Source organism: Megachile rotundata, chromosome 5, assembly GCF_050947335.1.
Source record: "Megachile rotundata isolate GNS110a chromosome 5, iyMegRotu1, whole genome shotgun sequence".
In the NCBI taxonomy this organism is placed as follows: Eukaryota; Metazoa; Arthropoda; class Insecta; order Hymenoptera; family Megachilidae; genus Megachile; species Megachile rotundata.
Window position 1 is genome coordinate 3,549,887 of NC_134987.1, and position 16,771 is coordinate 3,566,657.

The window sequence follows — 16,771 nt, forward strand, 5'->3', positions numbered from 1 at the left end:
GCGTTTCACGCATCCGAATTAATATCGGCCAGATTAGTGGAAGCAGTGACTAACTAACTGCCTGTTGGCAATTTGAACCACCGAAATCAGACCACCGGGAGACTGATCGGTATCAGCTAGAGTCTCTCGATTAATCTCCTTAGGGATCGGAGAAATTGAAATTGCCGTCTTGAATTAACACATTCAGTCTGGAACATTTCTCAAAGTTACAGCTGAAGATCTGGAATGACCGCCGGGCACGATGTGGCGAGATCGTAAATTAAAGCATTAAGAAGTTACGTTGATTAACAGGTTGCCACATTGAAGCAGTTGATGATTGTATTAGGTAGTATTTTTATTTCTAACAAATTTTACGACTCATTTTCGTACTATTATGTTATATTTATTGTTCATAATTCCAAATAGTAAATATGAGTATTTGTAATTAGGCAAGTAATTTTTAATAGAATCGGTGGTAAAATTTGTACTGAAATTTGAACGTCATGAAGGTGTTAATATCATGATATATAAGATCGCAAGGTCAATATATGTATTGTACTATGTTCTGTTTTAGAATTTCCTTTAAGCCTCCTTATTAATATAATAAAAGTAATTAGTTGTTTGTTTCATTGTTCGTTTGCCTTTTTACCACCTTGCACAACGATTTATTCAACAGGTGCGTCAGACGTAACAAGCTACTGACTGCTACAATGTTTTGAGGGGTAAGGAAAATAAACTGTTGATATTTTATTTTATGTTCAATGATCCTTGACTGATCCGAATTATAATTAGATCTAAACACAAAATGCAAGAGTAGTGAAAATATGCAAAAAGTTTACCATACTTTAACTGTCAGTGCGTCACCAGTATTGCTATAGTACGAGGGGTTAAGTAGCTAAATTGATTTTAATAAAATTTGGAATATACATTGTATAAGTTCTGAATCAGGACATAGACTATGTATTATTATGGTTTCCTATTTGGGAGCAAGATAGTGAAGCAAGTACGACAACACAAGAGATAAGAAGGATATTTGCAGCGTATCGTGTTTTAGGAGATAACAAAAACCTCAACTGCAATTCCAATTGAGTAATATGATAAAACGGATACAATAGGATTGGATAGATGGAAGTTAGTTCCGATGAGCATTAATTCACAGTTAATTTGGATCAAGGTTTAGCTAAATTCCTAGGTTAGATGTACTAGGCTTAGTTTGAAAGTATATTACATTGGGGTTTTGCTGGATTGACGGTTAGGGTTTAGGTCACGGTTCTATATTAGGTCAGGGTTTAGTTAGGTCGAAATTAAGTTCGATAGGGATTACGTTAAGTCAGAGTTAAGTTTGGTCTAAATACAGTTACGACAGAGTATGTTCGGTACATTAGCACAAGGTTAGATATGTTTATTAGATCAAAGTCTATTCTGCGTTAAATTAATTCCTAGTCGCGTTATGTCACATTATGCCAGGTTTAGATTCAGTTAGGACACGCCATTGCTTGATTAACACCTAATAGCGAAGCAGTTATTGGACAATATGCAAAATTAATTTGAGCCCCGGCAACGACTGAATGTATCAGCTACTATTGTATAAAGGACCTAAATTATCACTGTATTGAACAGTTCCTATTGCAATCTCGAAAATTGCAGATTTTCGGTGTGTCCATATATCCTCTCAAAATGCTCTTTCAGCAATCGATGTTTGTATACTTATATATTACTTTAGCAGACAAGGAAGTGTTAAGGCAATACGGTCTTTTTACTGTGAATCTGTTCACGAAATGCCCCAGTGATTCAGGACGCCACAGTTTGCCACAAGATAAGCCTTAGAGCACCAGCGATAACATAACATAAATAGTAATATAAGTAGAGAAAGATGCCCAGCGCACCCACTTCCCATTTCCTTTCCTTGTCTTTCAACACTCTCTTGTATGATATTGCCACCAACGATAAGACCACCGACATGAGGGCAAATTCTTGGACAGCACTGTTCTGCTATCTGCTTGTGTGGCTTAGAGACGATATCAGCTTATTCATCATGTACCATATTATCACGAGCGATAAAACCACTTTCAGGACAAACTGGAATTATCCTGGTTTAAATGGGACGAAGACTATAATAATTGTGGAAATATACCGAATTTCATGTATTTTTTCTGATATTAAATATATAATATAATAAATATAATAAATATAAAATACATTATTGCAAAATGTTATAGTTTACACCGTGATGCTTTATTAATATATTTCATATGCAAAAATGAAAATAAGATATGAGCATAGGATTTTACACATTTTAAAAGTTTGTAACTCTACTGAAATGTTATGACAAAAATACAAAATGATTTCTGTGCATTACTGTGCATTCTCAAAAAACTTTTTTTCTTAGCACAATCTTCATAGAGTTACGGTGTTCTCCCAAGTTTCCAAAATAAAAATAGTTTTAGTGATAAATATATTGTAATTTATTAAATTTGATCTCATAATCTAATATGATAAGCCCGGGAGTGATGCTGTGATTTCATGTGAGAATATTCGGTGACAATTATAAATTCTGACTAATTTTTCCAAAGGGCACAGCAATTCGTAACAATAATAATCGCAATCGATTTTCTGGGATCCAGAAAGCTATTTCAAACGCAACGAAATTGGAGCGAGCGTATGTTTAATGTCGGTCAGATTAGTGACCTATACGCCGATAATCTGATTGCTGTCAGTCAGATTTATCAAATCTGTGATAGGTTTTTTTATCAAAATGTGAATTTCATTCGGACAGTTTCGCTCGAAGCGAGAGGAAATTTAACGTGTCCAAGAGATATTTATTTTTCGTTTGATTTTGAGTTATTCGTACAACGCAATAAATGTGTGTTGGTATAACAACGTAAATAATAATTATACATATAGAGGGTGATTCATTTTATTAAAATTATTTGAGCATACTGTATATAAAAAAAATCAATAGTTTATGAGATATTTTAAATATAGATGTCGGACATTTCATTTACAAACTTTAAACATCTCACAAATTACTGATTTCTTTCATGTTGTACTTTAATGTTGTATGCGAATGTTTGAAGAAGCAACCCACCTATGAATAAAAACTTATGCCATTCCTTTTAATGGAATTATATTGTATACAGTTTAAAACAAATTTTTTGACACTTTTCTTATAAAAATATAAAATACATATTTTATGCAATATGTTTATATTTCAATGACCCAAATATTTTTATTCCAAATTCACTCATATTTTGTTATAATCCCCATGTTGTAAATGTATAATAAATAATTTCATATTATTAATGCGGATTTCAGTTTTACAGAATGCATGAAATCTGATGTAAAATTCGTAATGCTGTAGTGATTGATTTTGACATATCTTCAATTAACACGAATTGGAACAGATTATAAAATGTTCGAAAGGATCAGTATGCGTTAACGAGGATCAACAAATAAAAATTAATATAAATTTATGTTCAAAAACGCGTTCTTTAAAAATTATAAGCGTTCTAAAATTTTATGATATTACAGATAGTAACTAATTTATTGTACTAACTAGTTTATGATAATGTTTAGTAATTGATGTGCACTTTGACATTGCTAGTTATAATAATTCTTGATAATTAATATAATTATAATATAAATATAAATACATAATGTGTTATAATACATGTGTATTACTCTGAAATGTGTCAAACTTTGTAAACTACTTCAAAAACAAGAAATATCTTTAATTATTAGTAATGTGATTAATTCAAAACGAATTTTAGTCACAGCTACCAGCAATAATAATACTGTAACCTACTTGAGCACATATATCATTATTTTAATTAAATAATTAATTATAAGTGCTGTTATTATTTAGCATTTAACAACAATATTATTTTTGAGACATGTGTACACCATTGAGCATTTATTTTATTATAAATATATATATTATTTTATTCGTTATAATCGTAAGTAAATAATTTTGTATATTTACTACAGTACATGTCAGTTTATATGCAACTGATGAATTGTTATAATTTTTATATTACCAATAATTAATTAGTAGTATACTCATGTGAAGCATTTATTCATTTACCTTATTAGAAGTACTCATATGAATCTTTTAGAACTATAAATTTAACAAAACACTGTGAAAATATTTGATAAGATTTTTTTTTTAATTGAATGCTTAAGATCACATGCACCTTTTTAGGTTATTAGTGACCACATTTGATTTGGGACTGTGCCGTAAACCTATTGGTATTACATTTGATAATAGAGACCGATATCTATCAAAAATGTTACAATTGTTAAAAATAAAAATGCTATTTAATAAAATCTTCAACTGCTTCAGTGTGACAATCAGCGTGTCAGTGTAGATAAATCTGAAGGAGATTCAAAATCTTTTCGTGTTGATGGGTTTGGTCCTGATATTAAGAATGGTTCCGAACAAATCACAGAATTTATTACACGGATGAGCGTGAAGGCAGCAATACTAGCTTGTCGCTGTAGACATAGCGACAAATAGGAATGTCATTTACGTAGGCTTGTTCCAACAACGTCGTGAATAATCGCAAGGAGAAACAGAGGCAGAAGGGATACATGGAAAGCAAGGCAGTTGGAAACTGAATCAAGGACCTGAACTGCTTCTAAGGAATATTATCCCACAGGAGAAAGCCATCTTTTACGCGTTCGGAATACCAATGATACCGTCTGAACGAATAAAAGTGTATCTAGCTATCTCTCCAACCAACAAACGCGTATCTGTGTAATCAAACCGTAGCTGTATACATAAATATTCACAGAATATTTCGAAACTGTTTTGTTGTTACAAAATATTTCGATTTCCCTTCAATAATAATATATCTTGAATTAATCTTTTAATTGCCATAGACGAGTATACATAGCAATCCATTTTAATAAATAATATATCTGATAATTTTATACACCCTTGGACAAAAAGATAGCACATGTGTGCTATCTTTAATTTTTTGAAAACTACTTAGAATTTTTTAATGTAATACATACCATTCTAATTGTTACATGGCAGAGAGAAGGAACTTCTTAGTAAATATGGTTGACCTTGCTAGGTTTTTGAGCAAGCAGAAGAAATATATAATACAAATAGTGCCGGCGAAATGATAGCACATTCATAGAATTTATACATATATTTTCATAAAAAAGAAAGTTACATTGCAATTAATACAAAGTTAATAATGATATGATAATAATAATAATCCGCCTTTATTTTCTATTACTTCGAGTACCCGCTTTGCTAAGGATTTGTATAACACTTTAATTGTATTTTGTGGCAAATTATCCCAATCTATCTTAATGGCTTCTTTTAATTGTTTAATATTATCATACTGTTTTCCATTCTTCTATACAGCACGTGCTAGTTCTTCCCAATAATTTTCAATAATATTCAGGTCCAGGGAGCGTGCGGGCAACGGAAACACTGATACGTTTTCTCTTTGAAAAAATTGTTCTTTGACTTTAATTCGGAGAATTGCAGCATTGCCATGTTAAAAAATAAATTTATCAGTGGTAATTCGTAGTGCGTGTTCAATACTTTGTTTTGAGAGTAAATTTATATATTTTTGATAATTCATTTTTCCTTCAAGAAACTGTACATTTGTTTTGCCTTTGTATCCATTCCGTTTAAATTCCAGCCCAAATCATTACACCACCCCCACACATTTGTCTTCGAAGAAATGGAAACGAATTTTTTTTTACTGGCATTTTCATTTTACTACCATGATTTAAAAAAAGAAAGATTAGTAAAAAAACAAAGACAAAAAAAATTGTAAATTTTCAAAATATTATTTAAACAAATAAAGTGTATTGAAATTTTTTTTACGCACAAAAATTGCCTATTAAAAGACCAACAATTTACAAAAAAAAAGAATCCAATTATCTTCTTTAATTCCGGAGATATTCCCAAAAATATGATTTCCACCCCCCAACTTCGAGGGCTATTTTCACCCTTTCACTGTGAACGATGGTCGATAAAAAAAATACGTGTCAAATTTTTTCTTGAAAACTATCTTTTACATAAGTTTCATCAAAATCGGCGTGTCGGGGTTGGATATGTTCCCTTGTCAGTATGAAGATATTTAATTAATAAATGCTCACAGAATATAAGTGCAGATATAGGTTTAATAAAAGAGACATATTTAATAAAATTCTTTCATTTTCAAATGCGGAATTATTTCAATAAAAATGGTTTTCGTTTGATAATTAGATTTATACATTTCTTGTATTTATTTTATTTCATTCTTCTATTCTTTCTTCTTATTTCTTCGTCTCTCATATTCCATAAAAAAGTAAGGTGACTAGTTATCCGTAGCTCACAGTGATTACTTAATGATAAATAAATACTCATAAATAATGAGTGACCAAGGTACCATCGAGTAACAAGGCGTAAAAAAATAAGTAAAGTGATTTGAAGATTAATTTCAGAAAACACAGGCTCAGTTTTTCTTTCGTACAAATGCAATTAGTATTGCATACTTCGCTGAATAATTTTCAGAAAATAACAATTGATACTAATTTTGATTCGCTATTGTCACGATCTTCACATAAATTGGGGTTAATATAGTCGGTGCTTTTTGTAAGTGACAGTACAAATTCAGTTGCTTAATTTACGTGCGAAATTTAAAATTCATCGCGTACAAGATTACTCATTATCTGTAATATTTAAAATTCCATACACGGAATGAACATTTTCATGCACATCGTTAAATTCAGAATTAAATATAGTAGATTGTCGAATACCGGAATGGCGAACTAGAAGGTTCGATTATTATCGTAACACAGAATGAGTCACGTATTCAACCCCGGAAAGGTATCCCTGTGAGAATATCTCCCCATGTCAATTGGAAATTTCTTGTGAACTTATTATTTCTCTTTATATCGATTTTCTTTTCCATTTTATAAAAACCGTGAATATCACTTTCCTAATATCTCCATACTGGGGAAAATGGAACAAAAGTAACAACCCTTTCCCGCTTCCACAAATATTTGTAGACAATTTGTTATTATTTGTTATTTGTTAACTGTCATTTCATAAATTGTATACAGCAGTTAAATTGAATGGCTAATTCAAATCACTCAAGTAAATTTATATCATTTCGACTTTCTTATTGCTATTCATAGTATACAATTTACACAATAAATTAATATAATTTATTAATATAAATCTTCAAATTTCTAACCTCTCAAATTTATAAATTGCTCGAATTCTCAAATTTTAAAACTCAAATGTTTATAATTTTACATATTCTTAATTCTCTAGATTTCTAAATCTCCAAGTTTTCAAATTCTCAAACTCTCAAATTTCCAAAATTTAGCTTCTTAAATTAAAAAATGTGTCGATCAAAAACCAACAAGTGGTGGACTTCTACAGTCCAAGAATGTACGTAGATTTATTTATTTCTATTTATTTCTATTTATAGTATATAATTTGCAATAGATAAATGTATGATGATAAATTTAATACGAATTGCATGCTATTTCACATTCAGCAACTTCCTCTTCGATTTGAATTGACGATATCTTCACAATATTATCGCTGTACGATTAAACATCGATAAGGTATCAAATAAGGAGGATGCTAGTAATCGATATTCATACCTCTATACCTCGGACAAATGGACGAACTGTGAGAAGAGCGCACGTTCCATTGACTGTTCACCAATCGAGCGATAACCGGATAAAATCAGTTTAGAGCCCCGATCGTGTTCGATTAGAAAATTATTGCTCTAAACAGAGACTACAAGTGCAGTTTCTGTATTTGTACAGAAATAAATACAATAATTTAAGTTATACAACGGTGAGAATATTTTTTTCCATGTTTGGTCATTTTAGTACTTAGTTATTTTAATATATTTAGTTATTTTAACATATTTTAATAAGTTTAGTAACATTAAACTAGCTGTTTAGTGTAGATTTAGTTTAAGTTTATTTAATGTATTGTAATGAAAAATTTATTTATAATGTTTAATATCCAATGTTTGTTAATGTTAAGTTTCTTTAACGCTAAACGAAGAAGCGCATTCATTTCAGTTCTTATGTTTATTTTATAAGCGATTAATGCATCGATTCGCAACATTGTAATCATAGACGCGGGAATATTAGATATAAAGGGCATATATTGTCATGAAAATCGGAAAACTCTGATTGTGTCAACTCTCAACGGTGTAGCCCAGCGTGCGCGGAAAACTAAAGGGTTTTCTGCGGCCATCAAGCTTCCCGCGTGCTCGGAAAGATGAAAATCTTTCACGATAGAAATGCTCGTAAGTAGCGAGGTTCCGCGTCTATGAAGGGCGAAGCATTTTCGGACGTTATCGGTGACTTTCGTTAACAATCGGTATCGCGTTATCGCTCCGTTGGGTCCGTGACCGCGGAGCAGGTATTCATTCTCTCCTCAGCGACCGAGCAAATAACATAAGACGCTTGCGTTCCTTATACTTCTGCAAAATAAAATTTGTTTACATTTCTGCAATTTTGTATTATAATTGAATTTAAGCTCACAAAATCCTGTACACTAGCATTACATGCACATTTACTTTTAATACTAAAATTATCGGACCAATCGTTTGATCTGTTTAAAATTTTTTTATTTTAGATCAGGAAATTTATTATGAAACTTTTCTTGAAACATGTGCTGATTTTTATTGAGATTCAGAATTAAGGTGTATATTAATTTATTTTATTTTAATTTTAATTTCAAATTGCTTGCATTATAGGCAGATTTAGTGTTAAGTTGAAAATAAAGTAGAAATATAAATAAATAAATACTAAATCATCAATTAAGATGCACAACCATTCTTTACTTCAACAAAATAACACAAATATATTAACAAAAGCACGGCAACATAATTTTAGAATATAAAACGTGAAACCTCAAACCAATCATTTAATTAATTTTGACTAATCCCAGCATTAAAGTATTAATATTCAGAAAACACGTTCGTTACAATTTTCTTGTTCATTCACTTTATCAAAGATGTTATTTTACACGGCTCATAAAATTCGTTTTCTTTGTGCAAACTTCCGTTTCAAAATTGTCGGTCCAAAAATCCGTATGTCTTCAACGGGTTCGTTCGCAAACGAAGTCATTTCTTATCTGCGTTTATCCAAACTGTTCGTTGAAAAAACAAAAGCATCCGATCGAAAATCCACACAGCAAACGATCTCCAGTGGCTCAAACCATGACACACGATGTACGATAAAATCATGGTGTTCGTCTTAGCGTCGATATATCTCCTTTTCGGAGGCTGAAACCCCGGTAAGTATCTCGTCGTCACGTAAAATCATTCCCAGGTATTCCCTGGGAAGAGATAGATCGATCGAGATTTGTTTACGTAAGGCCATTTCGCTGATCCCCGGGAACCGGGCCACGGGAACGTTTCCTTTCCCGGTTCTTTTCCATTTCATCGTCGCCGTGTATAGCGAGGAGAGTAAAGCTCCAGCGTATCCGGCGAGCACGAATGGCCCGGTCGTTTTGGTTTCGAGTTACACACCGCGTGTACGTGTAGCTGGCACACAAGAACGTTCGAAAACACTCGATACGCTTCGTCGGGATTCCAAAGACGACCGTCTCTCCCGTAGTTTCGTTCATTTCCACCGTGGTGTATCCTCGGGATTGGCGAGGGATCGCAATCTCGGTTTTATCACGGAAATCTACCGTCCCCCGTGTCGTCTGTTCACGACGCTTCTGGCTACGACCTCTGACCTCCAAGACGCTCTTCTTAGCCTGCAGCTTTCATGGTCCAGACCGAGTCCACGAACCAATAGAGGACGTTGCAGTGTTGGGACTGGATCGTATCGCGGTGACTGGATCGATCAACAAATCGACTTCCTGTTCCTTAGACGGAGTCCTTTTTGATCTCTCCGTACCGCTGATTACGGTAAACTCTCAGAAACGATCGTCCCAGCTACGAAATCGGTGCAAACTGTCTTTGATAGAACTGGATCGACGAGAAGGAAACTGATTCCTTCTGATATTCCTGATTCGTAAATTTCGACAAAAGTGTTATTGTATATTCTAATGGGTATATAAATTAATTATCAACAAGTTGTACTCTACTTTCATGTTTTGTGTATTGTTTAACTACTTTAGAAACTGTACATTTCAGGAGGTATCTTGAAACGTCTGCCTCACTTATAGTGACTTGTTACTACAATGTGGATGTACTAAATTATCGCATTACAAGCCAATTTTTTATTTACTTAAAGTTGATTGCACTGACTACGTCATTTTCATATTTATTAATTCATTGCTAAAGAATTTCAGAATATTTATGATCATGACTATGACCTATGAGGAGAAAAAATTAGTGTGAAACTCGGTTCTGAAACGATAATGTACTGTAATGAAGTTGTAGCACGCATATCGTATTATAAAATTCAGATATTTTAGTTTGAAATTTTATACAAATGGAATCACACAGTTACGTACCTAAGTATAGTGCGAAGTAGAATGAATGGGATACAATGTAAAATGGCAGTCTACAAATAGCGGGTTCAAATCCGACGAAAGAAAAATTTTTCTTCAAAAATCTGTTTTTCTTCTTTCTACCAATTTTCACTGTAAAATTTACTTCTTATGCAATACTTACCTAATATTATAATTATAACGTGAATCTAATAAATTATAATAATTCTTTAATATTTATCTAATAATTATAAATAATTATAATGTACAATTTCAAAGCTGAAAATGCATTTGTAACGAAACATATTATTGTAATTCTCTCTTTTCCAAACAATTTTATATTTATTTGCTGCAAAAATTTTGTAGAAATTTTTCATATCTAAGCTTTTAACTTGCGACTGTAAAGTAAATTAGAAATTCAGAAAGTAGTAAGTGACTATAGTTATTATACCATTTTTAGTCAAACTTGTTTTCGAATATTTTGTAAACATTTAATTTTAGTTTAATAATATAATGCTGAAAGAATACTAATTAAAAATAACATTGCCTTTACATATCTAAGTGATATAAAATATTCTGCAAGAAATAATATACTTTTACCAAAAATTATGTGAAAATTTCATTATTTTTATACAATGCATTGATTTGAAATATTATGTAAAGTAGCAATATAAAATATTTTGTAAAGCAATGATCCGAATATTGTGTAAAAAACTACACCATTAAAAAGGAATACTTAAAAATTATCTTCTTTTTATGTATTATAGAACGTTGATACAAATTGTTACGCGAAAAACTATACCGACTACACTATTAAAAACAAAATGATATTCCATTTCTTCTCGTATCCTGACACTGCATCCCCTCGCGTAACGTCTACTTGGAAATAATTTTTCGTTTTGTACGTCGTAAAAATAATAGCTTCATCCATCTGGGCAATCTAAATTGAATTTTCTTTCATCCGTGAATATCGCGTATCTCCATTTCTTTCTCCAATAGATATATTTTTGAACGAATTCCAAACGTTGCTCTTTACGACGGGTTGATACACATGGCCGCTGTTTCAATCTCGCATGTTTTAAATATGTGCTTCGTCACGCGACCCGAGGTGCATTTTGTAAATTGGTTGAAATATAGTTTGCTTTCATAATCTGCTTAACAACTCATACCAAATTAGACATAATGGGTATAATCTCTCTTTTATCGTGCGATTTTAAAACGTGATATACTTTTTTCACGTTCCACATATTTCTGAGACTTTTAGTACATTGACTACTGTAGTCTGCTGTAGGACATCTTAGAAAACTAATTATTAATACTAATAACAAATAGTGGCTAATTTTAAAATGTTTAATTTTAGGTTTTTAGTCTGTTAGCTTACATGATAATAATGCTATTCACAATAATATTTTCGTGAGATTTTCTTTTAGTTATTATAGCGTACTGTCAATAAAATTTCTATAGTCACTGTATAAAGATTACGTGTTCTAAAGTAAAACGTGTTTACGTATAATAAATTTCTAAATTTCCAAATTTCTGAATTCGTAAGTTCCTAAATTCCTAAATTTCTAAAAATCTAAATTATAAAATTCCCAATTTTGAATTTCCATATTTTCCATTCTGAAATCTCCAAATCTCCAAATCTCCAAATCTCCAAATCTCCAAATCTCCAAATCTCCAAATCTCCAAATATCCAAATATCCAAATCTCCAAATTTCCAAATCCCCAAATCTTCAAATCTTTAAATTCCTAAATCGCTACATCTTCAAATCTCTATAACTCCAAATTCCTAAATCTCTAGTCCTGAATTTCCAAATATTTTAATTCCAAAACTCTGGAATTTCCAAATTGAAAAACTCCGAGTTTCGCAATTTGTACAAAAAAGATCAAAAGAAACTATTGCCCAAATACAAAGTTTAACCAATGTTCAGATAGCCCAAATCTAATAATCCTCTATCACATTTGAGAGGTTGTGCCTGTCCTGCAAACTGTAACGAGTTTGATACTAGTATCCTACTAGGATCGAAATGTCCCAAGAATGTTTGAGGACTATACACAAGGTTATCAGGTAGAATGTTTCATTGAAAACATAGTTCGCTTTGAAACCGGAATCTCAATATCGACCCATTGCCGAAGCAGCTGATCCTGATCAGGAAGAGGTTCCTTAGGGATTGTGCTTTGTTTCCGAACCAATCAGAGAATTTACGTTGCTTGATCGGTCAAAGGTATCGCTACCTAAGCTGCGCCTATGTGTATCTGTACGTAAACGCGTAAACATTCGAATTCAATGGAGGGTATCGATTTCGCTGCTGTTTACCTCTTCTTCATTATTACAATTTAATCTTTCAAATGCTCGCTGCTGGCAAGTGTACGGCAAGATTTATCGTGATTGCTGAAGTTTTTAATTTACATCTTGCAATGCAGGTATATCCATCTCTCCATTTCTGCAGAGTATCCGTTCCTCGTGGATTTGTTTTTCGCGAATGAAAATCGCGTAAATAAAGTCTGTCTACTTAACGGAAAAAAGATTGAGAATAAAGGCTGGTACATATACATTTTATAAATATATACAGTTTAACAAAAGAACAAATGATACTTCAAAGAAGAAAAATAAATTTAATTCATTAGCGCTACTGTAATTGAAGTCAACACGTTCTTTTTATTTGATACGATCATATCTTTGTCGTTTAAATTATTTGAAAATTCAATGTCACTTTTATTGTTAACGTTAATTTTCTTGGGGATTTGTTTTCAGTCTTTTCTTTTACTAGGTTTTCGTAAATATGCTACAATACTCGCACGTTTCAATACCGCTAAATTTGTTTGTGTACTGTAACGCAATTGTTACTTCTAAAATGTATTAAAAAATATATTTTCTACTCGCTTAAATTAAGATCACCCACAAGTATTACTCCATAAATATTGTTATAATTTATCACATAAGAAGGTGACTTGCGCATAAAATGTACCGTGTAAATTTAAGGACGGGCTTGTTACAATATTTGCTATTAGACATACGTTATTTGGAATAAAAAATGTGAATCCATTTCTATATTCAACTTCCTTGTTTTCACAACACCCTCTTAAAAATTTGAAAATTTCTAACACTCTTCACGAAATGTAAATTACAATTAATTTCAGTCTTCTAGCGGTTTTGAACGAATGTACGATCATATATAACTTAGATTTCCCTTAATTAAGAGAAAGTGTAAAAGAAGAAGTGTTCTACGACCGGCGCACGTTCTTTGTTCACGTTCTTCATATGTGAAGCCAAGAGGTTCTAGGTTAAGCTCCTCTTCAATTTGCGCAAGGTTTTTCCAAGACCAAAGGCAAATAGTGGAAACTCTTCCAGGGAAGATTACATTACACTGGGATATACATGTTAGATTGCAGTACCAATCATAAGTTAATAGTACACCTACCAGGGAGTTAAAATTGCAGGTTCCAGATTTCCTATTTATTTACAAAAGTTCGGCGATATCGAGTTTTTGAGATGTACGGATTCAGACAGATAGAGGTTTAGAAATATAGGGATTTGAATAGATATCAGATGTAGGGGTTTGGAGACATAGGAATTCGTATATAGTGATTTGGAGATACAGGAATTTAGGAATATAAATATTTGGAAATATAGGAATTTATAGATGCAGAGATTCAGAGATATAGAGATTCTCTATATTGAAACTGGAAGATATAGGGATTTGTTAGATAAGAAATTTAGGTATTTGGGGATTTGAAAATTTAATAATTTAAAAATTAGGTGATTTGGAAATTTATGGACTTTGTTGCGTGAACAGCGCGGATTCGAGCACCCGACACTATTCTGACTCAGTCACAACTTAATGAGCTCTGAGCCTGATTCCAATTGATAGTTCGTGATGTGATGGTTCGATTAGGTTCGTGTTATAGGTACGTTGCTCGAGATACTAGTCGATTCGGTTCGTGTTTTTAAGTGTTTATTCTTCGATACATAAATGCGTTCGGTTCGTGATTTAAAGTGTGTTGTCTGGGATATTACTGTGTTCTCTTCGTGATTTAGATATATGTTATAGGTGTTACGTTCCGAACAGGAATATTTTTCAAAATTTCCTTTGCAGTTTTGACCGACCGGATGTGTATCGATAATGCGTATTGCATTCTGGGAACACCCTGATCGAACGCAGTAACGGTCTTTCAATGTTTATTAGATAGACTATCTTTTGGCGACTAAACTATGATTGTTAATATAACACATTCCTTCCTTGAAATCAACGTGGTCCCACGGCTAAAATCTTAGATCATTTCATTTCTCCGAACCGCCGAATATAAACGGAAGTCACACTCGTGTGGTCCGATAACGCCAAGCGTTCTAGAATGTTCCTCAAGGGCCCACGACGCAATATAAAATTGTAATAGAAATTGTCTTTGCAACACTACAAAATTATATAAATTACTCATAGTATTTCTTTATACCGTTATTATGAATACGCACACGTCAATCAGTTCCACAATAGTTACAGTACCGAGCGCGATTTAACTTTAATAATTGTAAAACGAAATAGATAATGTTTTATTCTAAATTTTTATAATGTGTACAGATTAACATTTTATATTGTATTGGTTATGCATGTAAAATTATTCAATAGCTAATTAACAATCCATAGCTCAAGAGTAAAGGAAAGAACTATATAGAAAGAGAGAAAGATAAGAGCTGGACAAGGGAGGAACACATGCACCCACCATCACCACCTAATTAACGAATCACGGTCTCTTACGCATTGGCCTCACAGCCTAATTCGTTAGGCGCATATCACTGCAACATAAACAATTTCGGACTAGGCCCACTCTGGTCTTCTCCGAGAGGTGCAAGTTGCGACACTCTTCGGTATATAATCGCGAGGTGCGTGTCGAGGGTCCGTGAAGTGGCTTAGAGACGAGTTTATTCTTGAATTTGTTAAAGTGCAAAATTCAGACAAAGACTCTATCTTCACGTAAAGCTTTCGCGTTAAATAATCACGTTAATTATCACATTAAATTTTCAATTCAATTAATTATTCTATTTTTCTATTTAATTATATTCAAGTCTATTCTTTTTAATTTTTAAAGTATAATTTTATTTTATAGTTTAATTGAATTTCACAATTGGTCAGTTCAAAATTCTCATTGGTGGAGCGTTTTCATGTGTGTGTGTTCTTCCCAGGAACCAGGCGTAGTTGGCATTTCACGTTTTGCAAGAGGTTGATTAATTCTAAATTCATACAAGTACAGACATTTTGGTGAGTTGTTTCCTTTATTCTTCCAGCTATTTTATGAATTTTTCGGCAAGTAAATCAGTAGTTAATTATTTAACTTTGGGATTTCCCTCACTGAATTATAATCTTATTTTGTATTTGAATAATTGTTTCTCCTTCAAATCTACGAATTGCGCGTCTCGGATATTTACAATATTTTTGTTCAGTTCATTGTGATTCACATTATATTATATACGCTACCATTCTAATCGCTTCATATTTTATAAAATATAATTTTTGAATAATTTAATTAGTTGAATTACATTTCTTTAATTGCCTCCGTCATATCCTATAATCATTGCGATCTTGTGAAAGGGCCCGTATGGGATTAGCGTATCTCCGGATTCACAAAACATTAAGTCCCGTTAACAATTAATATTGTTAGGGCAAACAAATCTTCGAGGCTTTATACGCGCGTTTCCTGCACGTAACATAGGAGATATTATCGTGTTCTGACGTCTTCCGCAAAAGTAGCTGTCGACGTTACTTCGGAATCGATAATTTGGAAGGGGGTGTGTATCTCATTGGTCGTGATTTTTGAGAGGTGACCGCCCTCGTAAAAAATGGTCACCTCCCTCGTACAAGAAATGGTCACCCCTGGAAGTAGCCGCGACCAAGGGGTGACGCACGAGGGATTCCGCGGTTTGGGAAAAACCCGTAGCAGGTAATAAGGTGAAAAAGCACTCTGACCCTGACGACGATGATTGAAAATAACGGGATAGGAAATTAAACATGCTGGTCCCAAGCAGTAAACTTGAGTTGCCGACGCGAAGGTATTTTTTGCTAACTGTCACGTCCTCAATGAAGAACACTTTTTTTTAAAAAGAAACGATTTGCCGTTGATAGATCGTCAACGACAAATACTACTTTTATTTATTCACAATTATACAAATAAATTTGGGTAAACACTCCTAAACACAAATACTTAACTACCACTGGTCAGTAAACAAAACGGTGAACAGTTCGTTTCGCGTATATTATTATTAGTCTCGCGCCGCTGCGCGTTCGCTCTATATACATATATTCCTAATATGCTGATTCTCCGCGTTTGAGAAATCCGCATTATCAGCGTCTGTGACATAACGAAAAATGG

At 32.7% G+C, this 16,771-nt stretch overlaps 1 protein-coding gene and 1 long non-coding RNA gene across 22 annotated transcripts in view; both read left to right on the forward strand.

The window, feature by feature from the left end:
* LOC100883744 (CUGBP Elav-like family member 1-A) overlaps positions 1–16,771 on the forward strand; it is a 1,238,863-nt gene that overhangs the window by 933,023 nt on the left and 289,069 nt on the right. The window lies entirely within an intron of this gene.
* On the forward strand, positions 15,332–15,663 carry LOC143264526 (uncharacterized). Its single transcript, XR_013038266.1, has 2 exons — positions 15,332–15,378; positions 15,588–15,663. It is a non-coding gene; the product is annotated as an uncharacterized LOC143264526 (long non-coding RNA).